Source organism: Pezoporus occidentalis, unplaced genomic scaffold (assembly GCF_034315485.1).
Source record: "Pezoporus occidentalis ecotype Australia unplaced genomic scaffold, CSIRO_AGI_Poc_V1 ctg39, whole genome shotgun sequence".
Lineage (NCBI taxonomy): Eukaryota > Metazoa > Chordata > Aves > Psittaciformes > Psittacidae > Pezoporus > Pezoporus occidentalis.
In genome coordinates, this window is record NW_026915713.1 from 7,733,430 (window position 1) to 7,752,433 (window position 19,004).

The 19,004-nt window shown below is 39.6% G+C and overlaps 1 long non-coding RNA gene across 1 annotated transcript; it reads left to right on the forward strand.

The window, feature by feature from the left end:
• The first annotated feature begins 3,819 nt into the window (after window positions 1-3,819).
• On the forward strand, window positions 3,820-15,324 carry LOC134170820 (uncharacterized). Its single transcript, XR_009967388.1, has 3 exons — window positions 3,820-4,095; window positions 9,804-9,888; window positions 15,241-15,324. It is a non-coding gene; the product is annotated as an uncharacterized LOC134170820 (long non-coding RNA).
• The last annotated feature ends 3,680 nt before the right edge of the window (window positions 15,325-19,004 follow it).

Sequence of the window (19,004 nt, forward strand, 5' to 3'; positions counted from 1 at the left end):
TGTGTTTGCTTTCTATTTTATCTGATTTTCAAATGAGTCACTCATAACAGCTTTTCAAAGAGACATGGGTATGTGTGGATGGCAAAGGGACTTTACTTTTCAAATAGGTACTTGATTTTGTGAGAAAGAGTACTAGTAAGCTATTTCTGTTTCCTGGTAGCAAATCATTTGAGCGTTATTCTTGCAAATAAACTCAGTGGCAGGAAAATGGGGCTAGAAATGTAGATTTGCTTGTGAAAGCGTGTATCTCTTTTATCACTCTTTTCCTCATTCCCTCTCTTGCATTTTCTTTCCTTTTAATCAGCATCACTGCCTGCTCTCTCACCCTCTTACACAGTGTGCACATATGTGTGTGCACATGTATGCGTATGCCTTGCCTTTCCTTGCCTTTTTTTTCCACGAGAGTCAAGTTAAGTAAATTACTGTGTAGTCCTGTCTCATAGCAGCTTGCCTGTTCCCTCGTCTAGGCAATTTGGTGTCAACTGGATTATATCAGAGCAGTTGCTTTCCCCACAAGAGCAGAAGAAGGTGCAGGAGATTAAAATAAAGATCAGCCAACCCTGTAGCACAGCAAATTAGCTCAGGCCATTAAGCATAATGGCCTTCCAGAGGCCAAAGAGGTCAGCTATTAGCTCAAAATAATGACCTTCAGACCAGGCAGGAGGAAGTACAAACACAGATGTCTGTCATTCTCCTAAGTCAGTTTTCAAAATCTCACTCCCCATTTTGTACAGTTAAAATATTTAATATATTTCATAGAACCCGATTTTCTTTTTTCTTTTGGGCTAACATCAGAGTTTGAAGTTAACCATGTGGAGGTTGCTAAAAGATGCAGGCAGAGTGATTCCAATTAACAACATGGAAACACAGTTTGCTTATTTTCGAACCTACTTAAACATCAAAGGTTCAAAAGTTCAATTCAGATGTTCCTGGATTACATTATTTCAGAGAGGAAGAAAGTAAAAAGGAAATAAAAGTCCAAAGCCATACAGTCTAAGCTGCATATCATATGAAATATGAACTAGTTGGGGAAGATGTTAAAAGAGCTCGATTGGGATTCAGGGGATGTAGATTAAATTCCTTGTCTCCTCGGCAAACTTCCTGTGTGGCCTGGAGCAAACTGCATTACTTGTTCTGTGTTTTAGTTTCTGACACGTGTGTGGGGTGCAGCTAATGAGTCCTTTCTCTTGCCCTTTTTCTCCTTTCCCTACTTAAAGATGCTTTTTAGAGAGAGGTCTGCAGATCTTCTCTTAATGAATATATATACAGAAATGAATAGTCAACACAGGCTTCACCTCAACTTTGAATACTACCAAAGAACTAGAAAAACAATAATTAAAACCAGTAGGTTGGCCTTCAGGAAATTCTTGGTTCTGTCACAAATTCCTGAGACATTTAAACTCTTTCTGATTCAGCTTCATGACCATAAAAGTAATGCTTGAGATACATCCATTTGTAGTTGTAAGGAATGTGAAAATGACAATAAGAGGCCCAAAACAAGCTAGGTAAACTTTCTTTGGTGAATAAAAGCTGGAAAGTTCAATATCAAATCAGAAACATGTCTTGTACAAAAGCTGTCTTCAAAATGCTAACATGCGCACTGTTCAGCCCAATGAGGGAGGTGAAGGCCTAGGGAGCCACAGTTACACCATATACAACAATGTTGTATATGGTCTCCATATGTGTTAGTCTTGAATTTCAAGCATGTTCTGCCCATCATAATACAAAACACACAAAAAAAAACCCACACATATTTGTTTGTTTAAATTGGGGTGAAAAGAGGATTACAGGGGAGGGAAAAGTTTACACACTCAACAAGCTTTGTGAACCCCAATTGGCAGGACAGAAAGTTCATAAAACCTTAAACCCTGTTGATTTCTGTCATGCTTTACTCCAATATGGAGAAGTCTGGCTGAATTTATGACTATTTACGGCATGAAAGCTACACAGTGTTTTTGGAAGTATAAAAGCTGCTGTTGAGTATCATAAAAAGAATTAAATCACCAAATTGTTTTCACAGAAGGTTAAAAGGTCTGATATAAATCTTCAAAAGGTAGGCGGAAACTCTGTCCTTAATCTGCCCTGTTGTGCTGAGGTACTGCAGGCAACGCATATGGTATATAATGTTAGCCAGTGCTGAGAGACTTTTGTAAAGCCTATGCATACAAAGAAGCCGATAAGCGTGAAACTGCAATATTAGGCTAACACTGGATTTTCCTGCTTTTTTCCTGAGCAGATATTGAACTATAAAGCTTTTTATTTAAAATCAGTTGTTTGGTTTTTTTTAATAGGTAAATGTAATTTTGAGCCCTTTGCTTCCTGTGGGGGTTTTGTGAGCATGTGTGTTTAAAAGAGAAGAAAAATGTACGAGGGAAGGGTTAGTGTGTTCAGTAGTCTCTCCACCTCTCAGTGATGTCAATTAGGCATGCATTCTGTTGGTGAGCTGAACTTCACCCAGTGAGCTTTCACAATATACCATCTGCCAGTGAGACTGCAAGAGCTGTGCAACAGGGACAGTAGTCCAAATCACAAAATTCCCAACAGGACTTCTGGAGTGGATAGTTAGAAAGCTTCAATGGGACTCAGTCATCACAATTCACACTTGGGATAATATTTTATCCTAAATGCTATAGTAAGGCATTGCAGAAAATTAGTTAATTGCTTACAAAATTCAAACTAGAGCTTTAGAAATATTTTTGAGCTGTGCTAATGTGAAAAACACTCAGAAGTTCATTTGTACCTCAAGTACCTCATCAGGATACCATTTTAAGTTTAACAATGATTAAAGATGAAAGCATTCTTATTAATTAACATTAATCAAATGTTGATAAGGGAAAAAATAAATTAAAAAAAAATCATTAAAGAAACATCACTCTGAGGCGTAGACTGATGCCAGTTTTTTTCTTGCCTGGACTGAATTTTATATTGGAATTATAAAATAAACCTCTGAAAAGAGGGATTATAGTGGAAACACTGACAGACTCTTAGCTGGAGCATGCTACGGGTGCCTTTATAAACATACCAGGCACAATGGTTTTGAGCCAAAAAAGTGCTTCTTAAAAAAAATGTATTAAAAATTAATATATTCCTTATGCATGTCTAAGTTAAAACTTCTCTGCATGAGCTTTATTAATTCCCTCAGGGCTGCTCTCTATCCATTGCAGACAGCAAAAATGTACTCTATATAAGATAAAATGGAACAGCATGGCCCTCCATGGGATAAGTGGAATGCTTTGCTGGTAGATAGCAGCACCTTCCCCCATACTCTGCACACTGTACCCAGAATACAGCTACAAAACCGCTAGCCTTAAGGAACCTTGACTTTACCTCATCTTTTAGCTTTATTGTGTAGCGCAGGCAGCAAAACAGTGCACGGAAGAGCACATGGTGGATGTGTCAGAGTGTGGAGTTCAGGCTGGAGCACAGCTAGTGAGGGCGCATGGACACAGTCCTGCTGGCCCTCTGCCCAGCCCCATGTGCACATGTGGGAATCTTGGGCGATGCCAGCCCTGGGGTAGCGGGGTGGGGCACTCATCACAAAGGGATAACCTGAACCCACACAGCTGACATGCCTCAGGTCCCATGCTCCCGACTCCTTCCCTCCTTTCCTCCCTCCCTCTTGTCAGGACACAGCCAGACAAGTAAACACCTTCTTTCTGAAATAGGGTCCCCCTCCACAAGCCGAGGAGCAAGTGGGGTTTGGCCACAGTTGCGGTCACTTTTGCAACTGAAGAAGAAACAGTGTGCAATTTGAAATTTGGATATGGTCTGCAAACGAAATCTGACATACAAACAGCTAAAAATGTGGGTTATGTGCGATACCCAGCCCCACATCTGTACCCAATTTGCACAAAGGATTCTTGTCATTTTCTGGGGCTGAAACAAAACCCTGGTTCAGCAAGCCCCACAACTTTGGAGGGCTGAAATTTGAAGCAAAGTCTTTCAGACTGGTTTTGCCTCCGACAGAAACATTTCTTGCCGTAATTCCAGAGTTCCTATCTTCCAAATGCTAAGCATGTTCTCAGCCCCAGCCACACATGGTTGAAAATGAGCCTGGGGCAACGTCAAGAAGAAGCTGCAACATTTCTTTAAGAAGTGAGTATTAATATATTTCCTGTTAGACATGGAAAATAGGATTAGAGGTGATATGACAAAGGCCTTCTGTGAAATTCGGAATAAATGTCATTAATGCCCCCTGATGAGCAAAGTGGTCTCCCACCTGCATGTATGTGTCAGGCCTGCATTAGACTGTCATACATAACTGATAGTGAAATAAGACCACTGTCCACCAAATGCGAAAAGAAGCTCATGCTGCAAATTCATTTACAGTTAATTCATTTGCAAAGAGATTGATCTGATTAAAAATTGAGAAATTGAATCCGAATTGATTTTATTATATGAAGACTAGGATGATGTTATAAATACCTGTTATGTACACAGCAAATAAAACCAAACCAAAACAAAGCCAATGGAAGAAAATCCTTCTTCACCTTGAAAGGAGTATGTATCCTTTATTTCCTCTTACTAGCTCAAGATACAAGATAGTGCAACATAACATGTCTCTCTTAATAGTCATACCCCTTACAGTAGTTTTCACCATATGACATTTACTAAACAGTGACAAGTACTGGGGACCAGTATTTCAAGAAATTGGAAAACATGATTCCATTCAGACTTGACTGACCAAAACATTTGAAATTACCCATTATAGGACACAATCCTGAGTTAGACGAGAGATGACCTTGTAGATCTATTCTATCCCTAGAGTGAGAACATGTCATTAGTAGACAGACAGAAGTGGTTGTGGGGGAGGGAAGTGTGGGTGTGTGAAATTTAACTGCAGTTTATAATCAAAATACTGGCAGAGATTATTTCCCTTGGGCCTACAGTGGAATGTATGTGACACTTTCCCCATTCTTCTAAAGATGCAATACAGATACATGTTCTCTACTGTAAGGCAGCTTCAAAAGTCAGGGACCTGCTGCTCCCCAGGCAGGACTCTTCCCTTCAGCAAGGGAAGAAATGAGCTGTCTTTCCACCCCCATAAATTTGCCCTTTTTTCTGAGACTGCCAGAATGAATCTCTGACAAATCACATAACTGTTAGTGCACAGTTTTATCAAAAATAGGGGGAAAAAAAAGTATTGTAGAATGGAAGAGTAAATCAGAGCTGTTGCTTCATTGCTATGAGGGGCCTGGCTCCCTCCTCTCAACTGCCTCCACATAGTTACCAGGGGCTGCTGTCTGCCCCTGCTGGAGACATCTCTGCCTCTCGTGCTGAAGCAGTCCCATCCCTAAAGGCAACTGCTCCAGCCCTAGCTAGCTCGGGACCCCTCTCTGAACTCACAGCAGTTTGTCCATGTTTTGTATCAAGGGGGGCGCAAAACCGGGCATGATAATCTCATGTGTCATAAGTGTGGAGCAGAGGAGGATAATATCTCTAGATGGGTGGACTTTGCTCCTGCTGCCTGGTCACTGCTGGTTCCCACATGGCTCACGGTACTCCAGCATGCCAGCACCTCCTGCAGAGCTGCTCCCCAGCCCAGCTGCTCCCAGCTCGAACCCTTGCAGGGTTTCCCCTCAGAGCTCCAGGAGTTTGCATTGATCTTCATTAAATTTCACAAGATTGCTGTTGGCTCATCCCTTCAGCCCAACTGGGCCCTGAGGTTGAGAGCTGTGTTGTTGCTGCTCCTGAAATGATTTTACTAATCTTGTACATGCCTTGGAATCCCTTCAGTGCATTTCTGAAGGCAGCTCCAGGGTCAGATGATTTTCTGGAGCTGGCAAGCAGTGGCTGAGAGGCAAGCCAGGACATTTCCCACAGAAGTTCAGTTGCTGTGTTTTTGATTTATATTTTTATTTTGTAAATGGCACTTTTAAAATGTAAAAAAATAAACACCAAGTTGAGCACTGTAGCCCGGTACATACTTAGAAACAAAACGAAACGAATGCTGAGAATGCACTCAATTTCTGTGGCATGGCCACAATTTCAGGTTAATTTGGAGTTTTTGAAAGAAAATATAAGTATATTGCAATGAATTTTTTCAAATGAAAATATATTGGTTTTCCATAATGAGGTCCAGAATGGTATTTCTAGTCTGAACAAGAATAAAGGAGCAGCACCTCCTAATACTCCCTGCCTAGGGCCCACTTTAAGGGGAGGAGAGACCCAGACCCATAATCTTCTTGTGCTCAGCTCCAAAAAACGACCTCCTACCTCTCAGTGGGTCCCTGATTGCTCTGCTCAGTTTCCAAAACAGTTTTTGGAAGACTTTGATTTTATTCCAACACAGAATGAAGTATGTTTCAAAACCTCAACATTTTTTGTTAAATGGAATTTTCCCAGCCAAACCTACTATACGTTATTAGTCTTATAAATTCCCCGAGCACTTCCAGAATAATGAGAAAGGAGTACTGCATCCAGAAAAATCCCAAATCAAAACCAAGGCGGAAAGAAGAGATACAGCACGTCAGGAGGTCAGTGGTTGTGTGGCCACCCTGTACTGGCATAATCATATAGGGAAGGAGATTGTTATCATCGTGTTAAGTGCCCACAGGAGTAATCCAGCCTGGATGGTTTAGGGAGGGAGCAGCTCTGAGTTGTGCAACCTCCCACATGCTGTTCCCCACAGAGGCAATGCTCCCTGTGCGCACAGCCATCTGTCTCTGCATCCCCCTTCTCCTGCCTTGGCAGCTACCTCCTTCTCTGCATTTCCCCACCACTAACACAGCAGCCCTCCTCAAATGTCCCTATGGCAGGAGCTGCCGCTGCCAACACTGCTCTTCTGCTCGCTTGCCTGGAGGACCAGTGGGACAGGTAAACAGGGGAGACCAATGCTTTAAGGAGGAAGTAGATTTGAGAGTGCACAGCCCAGCCCTGCTCACCTGGGAAGAGATAAGGGAGCCAGGGTCTCTCAAGAAGAAAGGGAATAGGTTCACTCCCTGCACAACTCCCACCTTCACCTTCCAGGGCTGACCAGGAACATCCTACAGCATGTGTTTGACCTATAGACAGCAAGGACTATGCTATGCCTGGTATTAAAGGCATTTTGTAGCCATGTATCACCTGGATCCTTTATCCTGTGAGGAATCCCCAAGCTGAGCCTGTTATTGTATCACCAGTGGGGTAACTGTGAGAGCAGGAGCTCCAGATCTACTCAGACACTCACAGCACGAGTCTTTGATAGAGCATGGCTGACTTACTGCTCTGCAGCAGCCTGAGCACAGCTCCTCACTCAAGTTCATGAACTGCGGTGTTGATCCTGAGGCCGCTGGGCTGGGCTGCAGTCAGAGTGTGATAGGTAGTCCACTTCTGTCTTAATTCTCCTTCTGAAGTATGGGGAAAATGCATACATTTCCCTGTTTTCCAGGATAAACACATTACAAGATTGTGAAAGTCTGGATGGGGACCAGAAACAAGAAAAATAAATGTTTCTCTTTTCCTATTAAAGTCAGTGGAATTTTTATGGGAAAGGAAGCAAAACCTTTACTTTCTGTAGCAGAATAATAATTTCAGCCTCGAAAAAAAAACAAAACAAAAAAAAAAAACAACAAATCCCAGACACCCCCCAAAAAAAAAAACAAAAAAACAACCCCAAACAAATACCCCCCCCAAAAAAAAAAAAAACCTCACAAATGAACAAAAATAAAGCCCCAACCAAAAAAAAAAACCCAAAAAAAAACCCAAACAAAGAAACAAAAAAACACCCCAAACCAAAACCAAAACCAAAACAAAAAGACCTCCGAACTAGAAGAGGCATCTGGTAGGAAGCTGCACCTTTTTTGTCAAAGAGCTCAGACACCGTTATAAGATAAAATGCCTACGTATTTTTCCTTAGGATCATCTTTCAGCAAAAATTATAAGCTCTTGGTTGAATGCTCAGCATCGAACAGCAGATGGTAAAGTGAGGATTTCTTGTGTCCTGATCTCTGAGAGTAAACACCACCTTTGTGGAAAAGAAAGCACGGTTTACCAAAAGAGCAGCTGCACAGATAGTTGATCTTTCTGCCTCTGTGTGGACAGGGGCTTTTCTGGCTCTGCAACCCTTCTCCGGCAAGCTTTCCTATCAGACATCTCTGCTCTGCACTATAGCTCTTCCCCAGGTCAGATGTCCGGGAATGTGAAGGTCAGGGACAGGTTCTGCACTTCCTCAGCCCCTTGTTCTCTGAGATTAAGATGAAACAAACAAAATTATTAACCAATCCAGAGCTGTGCTGTATTTATAGCAAGCATAATTAAGATCCTCTAGCTGGTCTGGTTGCTTCTGGGCTTGTTTGCCTCTAAGATATTGCTTAGGGATATAAGCAGCTCAGGGAAGAGATTCCTGTGGAATTTTTTTATTCCTGGAGATCCTGGATGGATCCAGGTCTGTTATTTCATCTCAGAATCCCCAGCAGCCAGACAGCAAAGCAAGGATGTGAGGAGGGCACACACATCATCCGCTCCCTGCTGCATTTCTGCCTGGCCTAAGTTCTGCCCATCATTAGGGCATAAGGCTTTCTTCAGGATTTTCTCAGCAGGTTTCAACAGATCCCATGTGCTTGGCCCAGCTTATGATAAAGTTGCTAGCAATGAAAACACACAATCTGCACAGTGCTTTAACAACTTGCAAAAAGATTCATTCAAACCTGCTGATCTGACTCATAGAAGCAATTTTTTTTCCCAGGATAGAAAATGGGTGTTTCTCCACGCAGATCTTCTGTGAAGGTAACTGCACTGAATATCCCAAGCTGTGATTTCTAGAGGCTTCAGCCAACAGTTATTTGTGCCTGTTTTCCTCTATAGCAGGAAGGGCTGTTTAGCTGAATACTCCTCAGCACAGTAAGACTTCAGGCTCTCTGCTAACCCTGTTCCCCATCCATCTCTGAGGTTTTTTTCCTTCCCAACAACTTGGGCCATCACAGAGCATTCCAGTGTTTGGAGGTTGAATGTGAAGGACCCTACACATTACACATCCTGTCTTAGAAAGGGGTTGATACTTTTATTTTTCTTTAATTTGAAAAGCATTTAACTAATTGTATCATTTTTTCTTTGTATGATATTTGAAACATCTCATTACTAATGTTGTCTAACACTTCAATATAGCAGTGCTTCTATTTGCTTGTTTCTCTGGCAAATTTCCATGTTCTCACACACAGTGCTTTCCTCTGGATGATTCTGTTCTTGAGTGTTTTTCAAAATCATCCTAAATCCCATTTCTTGAAGCAAAACTGAGAATAAGGTATATAATTTCCAGTATTAAAAAGTTATTTTCTGATATCTTTGTAGCATGCAGTATCTTTCTATCTCAGAGCAGGAACTGGAATGTGACTGGTATAGTATAAATTTGATGCCTTTTGCCTTTTAAAGGAAAATTGTCTAATTTAGGCCCAATTTCAGATAAAATGCATTTGTTATGTGTTAAGGATATCCATGAAAAATTAACATTTTAGTGCTTCATTTGACAGCCTTATTAATAATGTTTTCACTGTATTATTTATATATGTTATTTTATTGAAGTACTTAAAAAACTTATTTCCCAGGTCACATTTTACACCCAACTAAGTTCATTAGCATATTAAAATTCAGGCATATTCGCACAAAAAAAAAAACACTGTAAATTCAGCATTGATTAACAGCAAGCTTTTAAATGAAAAGTCTAGAGGCTGTACAATTATGACAATCATCATTAAGAGATTTTTTAATATAATTTAGAAACAGTGGCACTGTGTGTTGTTTCCTGTATTGAAAGCAACTATTATTTGATGCTTCTACCACATTGCTGTTTGAATGAGACATTAAAAATAGTGCTTCTCATTTGCCAGACTCTGAAGCTACCCAACTGGGAGGGAAGAGAAAGGAAGTGTTCCGGGTGTTTATAGAGAAAAGGTGCCAGATCCTGCTACCAGTGTAAGTCTAAAGTAAATTTACTCGCTACATTCATGAGTATAAAACAATGTGACTCAGTCCACTGGGTAATAACAAGACACAGAAGAAAAAGAGAAAAGAAATTACACGAAAATAGGATAGACTGCACCCGAGTGATCACTGGTGTCTAGGATGCTAAGGCCTTTCAAGTTGTGCTGGTGGATCATGTTTTACCTCAGCAAAATGAACAAATTACAGTCTTGTCTAATTAGGTTTGATCATTCTTACATTCAGTCGCACCAATCCCATAGATCACATCTCTCAGGCATTTTTACAGCAGAAGTACAGAACGTCAGACACCTGCAGCATCCCCAGCCCCTCATCACTGGCTGATCAGTACCAGGAAAGAAAACGGCCCCCAGTAGTTCCATTAAACCCATGCATTTTTTCACTTCTCCTTTTACTTTGCCTTTCTGGTGCCTCCATGCTATGCCCCTGTGGTACGGTCCCACACTGCCTAAGCTGTGCATACTTCAGAGCTGCTGATACTGGTAATGTGGTGCATAACAAGCCAACTGCACACCAAAATGTTGATTTGTATCAGAACTGTTTGCTTTTTTTTGCTAAGTCTCATGTGTCTGTGCAAAGGAGCTAATAAAATCAGAGAGGAGGTTCTGGGATGTTCATCATGTACAGTATTATGTTTTGTTTCAGTATGAAACAGCTGCATAAGGATTATACAAATGTGAGTTGCCAAAAATATTTTAAATATTTGAAAAAGGATTTGGTGGCATTTTTCTTATAAAAATAACTAATCCCTTCTGTGTTGACTAATGTGATGTACATAAAGGGGTTTGGCAGCCATACAGAATGAGGTGTCTCAGCTGCGGTTCATATAGACAGATCATTCTAGAGATGTACAGATGTGATGCACATTAAAAATGTAGAGTTACAAGCTTTCGTAAGGAGGTGAAGAGCAAAGCCTTGAATTTCATCTGGCATTGCACTGTTTTCACTGGGGGAAAAATAAAGTTCTTAAAGTCAGGAGCAAAACCTCAAGACCAGCCCTGTGCTAAACACTACAGCAAGGATTCCTGGGGAACCTGAGGAAGCTGCAAAATCCTGCTCAGAACTGTGATGCAGGAGAAACATGTGCTTAATGAAACTACTGAACATTGATGGCCAGGATTCATGTTTGACTCCTACTTCTTACCCCAATTCAGGATGCACAAGGAGTTCTTCACACCCCTTGGTGCCAAGACATACTGGAGGCAATGGCTGAAACCAGATCCCTCTGTGCCTCCCACATCTCCATTGAGAAGAAGTATATGACCTCCATGAGATGGGGCCATCCATATCTACAGGGAAAGGGAATGCATTTGCCTTTGAGGATACGTTTGCAGAAGCGGCAGAATACTGAAGCATATTTACTGTGCCAGCTGCAGGGCAAGAACCACTTCCCATTAGCTTGCTGCTGGCATTTGGAAGGGATTGCAGAAAGTCTAGCAGTAGATCTGACCCAACTGCTTGATGTGAGGAAAATGGACTAGCACATAGAGAGTCACACGCATGTCACACTTACCCACGTGAAAATGAATCTTTTGAAACAGCCCATTCTGCTATCTATATGCTGCAGAGCTGGATTTGTTGAATTCAATGTACATGAGCTGGAAAACTCACTTGCTTGTGTGCTGAAAGTCATGCATCAAGAACTTAAGCAAGCTTACAGCGCACATGCCTTGCATTGTTCACAGCCATTTTCTCTCTAGGATTTCAGAGAAAAAATACAGGATCCCTAAGCCACTTTGCCATATAATTAGAGACACCACAGCTGTGTTCATCTAGCACTCCCTTTGAGGTTCAGGGCTCACACAGCCCTGTGTGTATTGCTATATGTTTATGATATGCTCAGCATTACCAGGACAAAAATAGAGTCCTTACTAGAGAAAATGTATAAACTCAAAGAAAAAGAAAGTCATGACCTACCAGAAACCTAGAAATAATTGGTTTGTGTTCTTTAATAATTAAAAGCTTCCACCTGAGCATCCAGTCAAAGGAGGGATACTATTCAGGAGTGCCTTACACTAAAACTTAAAATACAGAAAATAAGATTTATTTTGAGGGGAAAGACTGGGAAACACAGGAAATGCTAATCACAGGAAAGTCACAGGACTGTAGAAGGAGACCATCCCAGTAGGTGATTCTCTGTCTTGCATTGTCTCATGAATAGTAAAATTTAACAGACCATTTCCTTTTTTATATTATCTTTGCTTAAAAGAGACTTGAACCTTCAGATTTTCATTACATATCAGCACATAGCTGTGGATGACCTGCTGGTTTAGAGATTTTTGGTACACTGTGGTTTGAGTAGGAAGGGAAAGGTTGTAATGCAAAAATGAAGCAGCTTGTGTATTGAAGATAGCTCGCTTCGTTTTATTACATAAAAATGACTGGAAAGAGAATTGAGATCAGCATACACACAGCCTTGTGCATAACCCAAACACTGTCTTTAGTCAAGCTGGGAGAGTAATGGATAATGATGCCTAATGCAAAGCTTGCTACTGCAAAATGTTCTATATTTTCACTTCTCATGGGTGTACAAGCCCCAAGCTGAGATTGCTGATCATCCTTAAACGATGCACTTGGAGCTGTGCAGCACTGACCCTGAAAACACTAATACTTCAATTTGCTCCAGGCATCACTTTATAGATATGAAAGTTATATTTTCATTTTAATGTGCATAGAATATGCTGATATTGGAGCAATAAAACTCTTTTCCAAAATATTGCAGGTCTAGTTTCCAGTGTTAACAGAATACCAGAGATGAGTGACTTGCAGGTTTTCATTCTGAAATGACAAATGCTTTCTCAACTTGAATTAAAACATAGGTAAGTATGCAAAGGCAAGCAAACAGATCTAGATATCTTGATTTGTAATGGCAGAAACACAAAACTTTACATGTTGAAGACTGGATTTATCCCAATTCAAGAAAACAGTGAATATAACATTCAAGAGGATGTTTATATGTGCAAACATACGAACAGATCTGTGATTTTAAGATGTAAATATGTGGACATCAGTAACTTGGGCACAAGCTGCTATTTTTAATTTAAACTTACATTAAATGGGGCAAGCTTTTTTAATTTCCTAGCCTTATCTCCCAATGCAGGCAGCTTTCACTTATGGCACATAAATACCTTTTCTGTATTGCCTCCATAGGCAATTGGAAAGAAACTTGTATTTTAATGAAAATGAGGAAACTCATAAGGCTGATGCTTCTAGGGCTTAGCAAGCAATTATATTTACTTTATAAATACTAGCTGTTACATAGGCCTCCAGTTATGTTGACTGACCCTATCACTGCAAGAGTGCCGGGTCAGATGCAATTAGACTGGAAGTAATGTTGGAGTAAAACTCAAATCTGTAACAGAATGAGAAAGTGACAGCAAAAGCCCATTTTCTCCCTCCACATTGAGGTCACGGATGGTACAACAGAATGCACTTACTGCATTATGTCTCTCCATCACTTTAGTAAAGAGGAAAAACAAATAAAAAATGTATTTCTTATTTAACATCCAGCAACAGCTCAGGTCTCAGCATCTAGACTCCATTCAAACACTAATGCTCACACAAAACTGTTAGTCAATTACAGGAATGTTTTTCATTTCTGTTCCCTTTTTTATCCCCAGCAACAAAATTTCTTATGACATTTTCTGGAAACTCCCCATAGATTTGTGCCACAAAACAAAGAAGAGGAAAATAAAATCCTTATTATTTTAACATCTCAGTGATGGCTGTAAGCAGTTGGTACATTTTTAGATCAGTAGTTGTACTCGTGAATCCTTGTCACTGAGAGGAGAGAACTAACAAGTACCTTGAAAAATTCTTACCGAAACATAAAATTCAGCTGTATTTACATGCATTCTCTGGAGGAAGGATTTAACAAAGCTTGAAAGGGTGGGATTTGCTTGCTAATTTTTAAGTAATGAAAAAACAAAAGATTTGAAATGGTCAACTGATATTAGCTAAAATAACCTTTGTGAAAAGATGTTTATTTAAAAAGGATGTTTAATTTAATTTTATAACTATCAAGCAGAATAACAACTCTTTCATACTGCATTTGTTCACATATTGCATGTCAGCAAAAAAACATCCCTACTGATTACTCAACCAGGATTATTTCTGACAAGAACTAATGCTTGGGGTTTATTCCTAGCATTTATTTAGCTGGCATTTAGTTAACTATGTCTTTATTTTTTTTCTAATCTGACAAGTGCTGAACACTTGCAGACAGAGCTGAAGGAACCTGCAGTCCCTTAGTGAATTTAAACAGAGCAAAAATAAGAGCTGGGGAAGATTTGACAGTGATCAACAATGGTGGTGTTGTTTTACAGGGATAATTAGAATTGCCATTACTTTTTGCTATTAGGTTTCACACTGCAAAGTTAAAAATATATAAACATGAAATCATTGTCAACTGGCCTTTATACTAACTGTAAAGGTCTGTGCATTCATACTTCTGCAGCTTCCACGGTCAGGTTTGTGATCCTGGTGGTGCTTACTGGCATTTCTCATCAGGACTGTGAGGGCTGTAGCCTGCAGCAGAAAGCTAGAAGCTTTCTGTTTCTAGCAGAAAATTGGGTCTTACTCAGAAGTGGGATAGACATTTGGGTCCAGAACTCATGCTCTAATCTCTCTAGTGTATTAAGAATGTATTGAATAGACCAGAGTGTTCTTGTGGGTAAGGGAAAAGCAGACAGCTCAGCCAGAAAACACTTCTTAGACCACAGCAGCAAAATGGACAGATAAAGGTCTTCGCAGCCTCTGGGAAGAAGGGAAAAACAGAAGCAAGACTGTTGACATGTTGCTTCCTTCAAGGAAATTGCAAAGCCTTTGTGCTCGAAAAAGCAAAAGTCAAGAGCCACTGTCCCCAGCAAACCAAATGCTGGGTCAGTTGCCTGGTGGCCACTGCAATGCAGGAGCAATTCCTATATCCTGCTTCCTGGGAAGGTCACCAAGCTTCCTCCCAGACATTCCCCATCTCAGAGCCAAAGAAGACAAAACAATCCTGATTTGTAACAGTGCATAGAAATATTCAAACAGATTGGAAGCTGAACTTATTTATTATTTCCCATAGAGCAATTCCACATCGTAGATCCCACAGTAGCGCCACCAATAAATGGTGATCCAGAAACTTTGGTTTCATGTGGATTTGGGCACTACCATGGATTGTGTGAGCTCTAGATGAAGCTCCATTCACTACAGAAGGTATCAGAAAATGTTTATTTCCTATGTGACTTTTATGGTGCCTAAAAATGCACAAATTGATGCTACAGCTTTTACTTCAGCTGGGATATTTCCAGGTTTTACGAGCTTTCCCTCCTCTGTTTCTAGTTCCTGTTTCTATAAAAATTGTGGGAACTCAGATTGCTCAGCCCTCAGTTAACTTGGCTTAAAACCAGCCAATGGACTGAAAAGTAAATGGAAAGACAAACTTAGTAGCACGTAAGAACAGTATGATCATATAAACCTTGTTTGTAACGGGAACTGGGCTAAAAAAATATATTATTCTAGTTCAGGTGGTGGAAGCTATTAGGAATTAGTCATTAAATGGCTGCTTACTTGTGGTTTGACTTGAGGGTACAGATTAGGGGGGTGTTAATTGGTTGATTCAAACTTGAATTTCCACACTGTAGACTTTTTAAATTGCTTTAGTTTAATCCTAACTCTAAACTTTTGGAGTTTCTGGGGGGAGATACCTACAAAAAAATGGAGACCATTCTTTCCTTTTGACTATTAATATGCTTGTAAGTTGTACTAATATGGTGTTTAAGCTACCTAAATATAAAACCAACTATTTCACTATTTTTTGGTACAAAAAATATTTTTATTATTTATGAAAAGCATATTATTCCAGATAAAGTGTTGTTAAATTAATGATTCTCTATGAAAATCAAAAACCCAAAGAGCTTTTGTATTGGCCTTTTATGAAGAAATTCTAAAATTTATTCAATCTTTGTGGGTGCATGTTTTAAGGAAATAGATTATTTGAATATTATTTCCAAGCTTCAGGAAAATAGTTTCAGCTAGACACTCTTGTGAAGACTAAGGTGCACCATTAAACTGCAATGAAACTGCTGGCTTGGGATACCAGCTACACTAACATAACTTCAACAGGGCGCTTGCACTATGCTCATATAAAACTGGTTCAACTAGATGAATCACTCTCAGCTCTTTTATCTCTATCATGCTGATTTGCTTTACTAAATGGTTCCTTTCTTGAACATTCAGAGGTATTTACATTTTGCTGTACTTGTTTTTCTGCCTTACACCATTTTCTGTTATCCACCTGTAAGTGATTTGCTGCTGGATGACCCAAGGTTTTGTTCAAATTGAACTATTGCTTTGTTTGCTGTATAGTATATTAAATGAAATTGACCTCTAAGACAAAACGAAGGCTTGGCGTAAAACTTGCTCTGAAAGGTTAATGAATCTCAGAAATCCTCCCAAGTGAAGGAAAGAGGCTATACTTTACCAATGTAAAACTCATGCAGCAAAAGCGGCACTGCTGACATAATTCCTCTGATTTTAGTGAGCTTACAAAGGAAATAAATTTGACCTGCATGAGTCAAACCCATCCTTCTTTTCAGGAGAGGTACAATGACCAGCAAGTAAAGAATCTCCTCTCACCTGCCAGTAGCTTTAGCTTAATGGGAAACTCTAGGTCAATATATGAGTATAAAAACCACATGGCTTATTTCTGTTACAATAACTCTCTTACTAACTCCAACAGTTTTTCCAGGCATTCTAAGAAGCTAAAATATATGCAAATAAAACTAAAAATTACTTCAAGGAAGGTTCTTGGTGAGCTAAAGTAATTGAGTATTAAAAAAAAGTAAAAGTTGTGAATGTATTATATTTTTTGCTATCTTGCAAATCTTTGTTAGAGTAGTTATCAGTAAGTCACTAACCAGAGAATGAGACCAGTTATTAGAAGAGAGAGTAGTCTGAGGAAAATAATGGCATAGGACACAAATATGACTTTACCATTCAATCCTTTAGAAAGGAAAGGAAAATAACTTTGGTAATTGGGTTCCATCTTATTTCATATTTTAAAGATTCAACAGTTGAGATTCAGAAGCAATAAGACTTTGAGTCAATCTGTTGGAAACCTGATGGTTTTGATGTCACTGTAGTGAACCTGCTCCTTCATTGTTAAAAACATAAGTGGGGTAACTGCAATTATATTTTCCTTAACAAGCTGATCCTCAAATTTGGAAAGGCCAATGTCACCTTCAGAAAAATCACCTGAAAGGATTAAACTCCTATTTTAGATAGCTCATCTGAAAGTCTAAAAATAGGCTGCATCCTGGCCAGTGCATCCTCAACACCGCTGACTATGCAAACTAACGTCTCATATTTTCACAAAGTTACATTAGATTTATACCTGAATAAATATTTCAAAACAAGTGTAAAATAACAGGCAGCTCAATCACTTACTAATCTTTGTCCTGCCTGTTGTTCCAGCTAAAGCCCCACTCTACATCTGAGCACTGCACTGCAGTATGGGTTGTTCATTTCCCAAAACCTTCAAGAGCATGAAATACTGTCTATGCACAAGCCCAAGCAGAGAAAAAAACAGCACCCTCTGGATAGGCGAATGCCAGGACAGGAGTTTTTACAGGAGAATACCAATGTACCATTACCTCACATGTGTACTCCTCTCTAGGCATCTCCCATGAAGGATCCTGCATTGACTGTTATGCTCTCTCTGTTCAACCCATTGTTTTTGCATTTTATTGGAAGAAAAGCACTGACATCTTCCCAGCTCATTTGAAAAAGTGGTTAGTAACAATGGTGATACGAACCTGGACATACCCACAGCTGGGTCGCTGTAAAGATATCAGGGAACAAAGGCTAGAAAGAATGCTAGATCCAAGGCTGCTATTTAAAATACACTGATTTAGACATCTGTCATTAAGCCTGTATCTTAGGTCAAGTCCTACATCCCTATGCATGGGATATTTATATGGACATGTTTACATGGCATTCTTCAAAGTTTCTTCATTAATTCTTTTGGTCAGTGCAGTTTTAAGGGATGCAGTGTGAAGGGGACTTCTTCAGTTGTCTGGTGGAGCCTGACACAGCCCAGCAAACACTCCCGCGTTGCAGTAAGATATCACTTTTCATGCTTTTTATGCCTCTCAGAGTCAGGCGGTTTTATGGCGAGGAGGAATCAGCAGCCAGTGGAAGTCAGCTGCTTATGGAGAGGTTATGAATATTATTTGGATCCTAAAAGGTAAAGCAGAGAAGCACTTTCTGAATATTGAATGGCAAAAGAAGCCATGTGGGAGCAGGATCAGTAATACAGAGCTGAGCATAAAGAATAAAAATTAGGTTAGTGTGGAGTTAGCCCATTATGCTGTAATTTAAACTACCTAAATGGACAGGTCCCCACGCCCCTTCTCTTCACGATCTCTTATTATCAGCTCAGAAATAAGATATATGAGTTGATAGCTTCTGTTTTACTATAATGAATAAGAAGGGAAAAAAATGAAGTAAAATTATGAGTAAATGTTTATCCCTTTATTTGTATTCTGCTTTTTGCAGAGCATGTTATAGTGGAAGAGGGGATATTATGCCATCAGAGGCAGGAATTCATTGCATGTTCACTCTACACTGCAGAGACTGAAAACAAAAAACCAAAACAAAATCAATAAACTTTTTATTTTGTTCATATAATATTGCTGTAACAGCAATGACTGATGGGAAATTTTCCCACTAACCCTTTATATGTATATACATATAAACGTTTTGAAAGCTTTCTGAAAATTACAATTAACTTGCAGGACATATTTTTGCAAGATTTTTGTACTTGAATGACTCAAATGCGTCTTCTTTAACACATTTCTAGCAACAAGTTTCATTATCAGTGAGGAATATACATCTTATACAGACACTACAACAAAAGAAAAATTGGAAACACCAGCTCCCATTCACAAATCACATCATAACCTGAAGGAAAATAGCACTGCTTCCTCCTCACCACAACTCAGTTGTATAATACATGTACATGAATGAAGTAAAATAACAGCATTATTTCATACAGTTTTGAATGCTATAGACATGAACAAGCTGATTCCAGATGAATGAGAAAC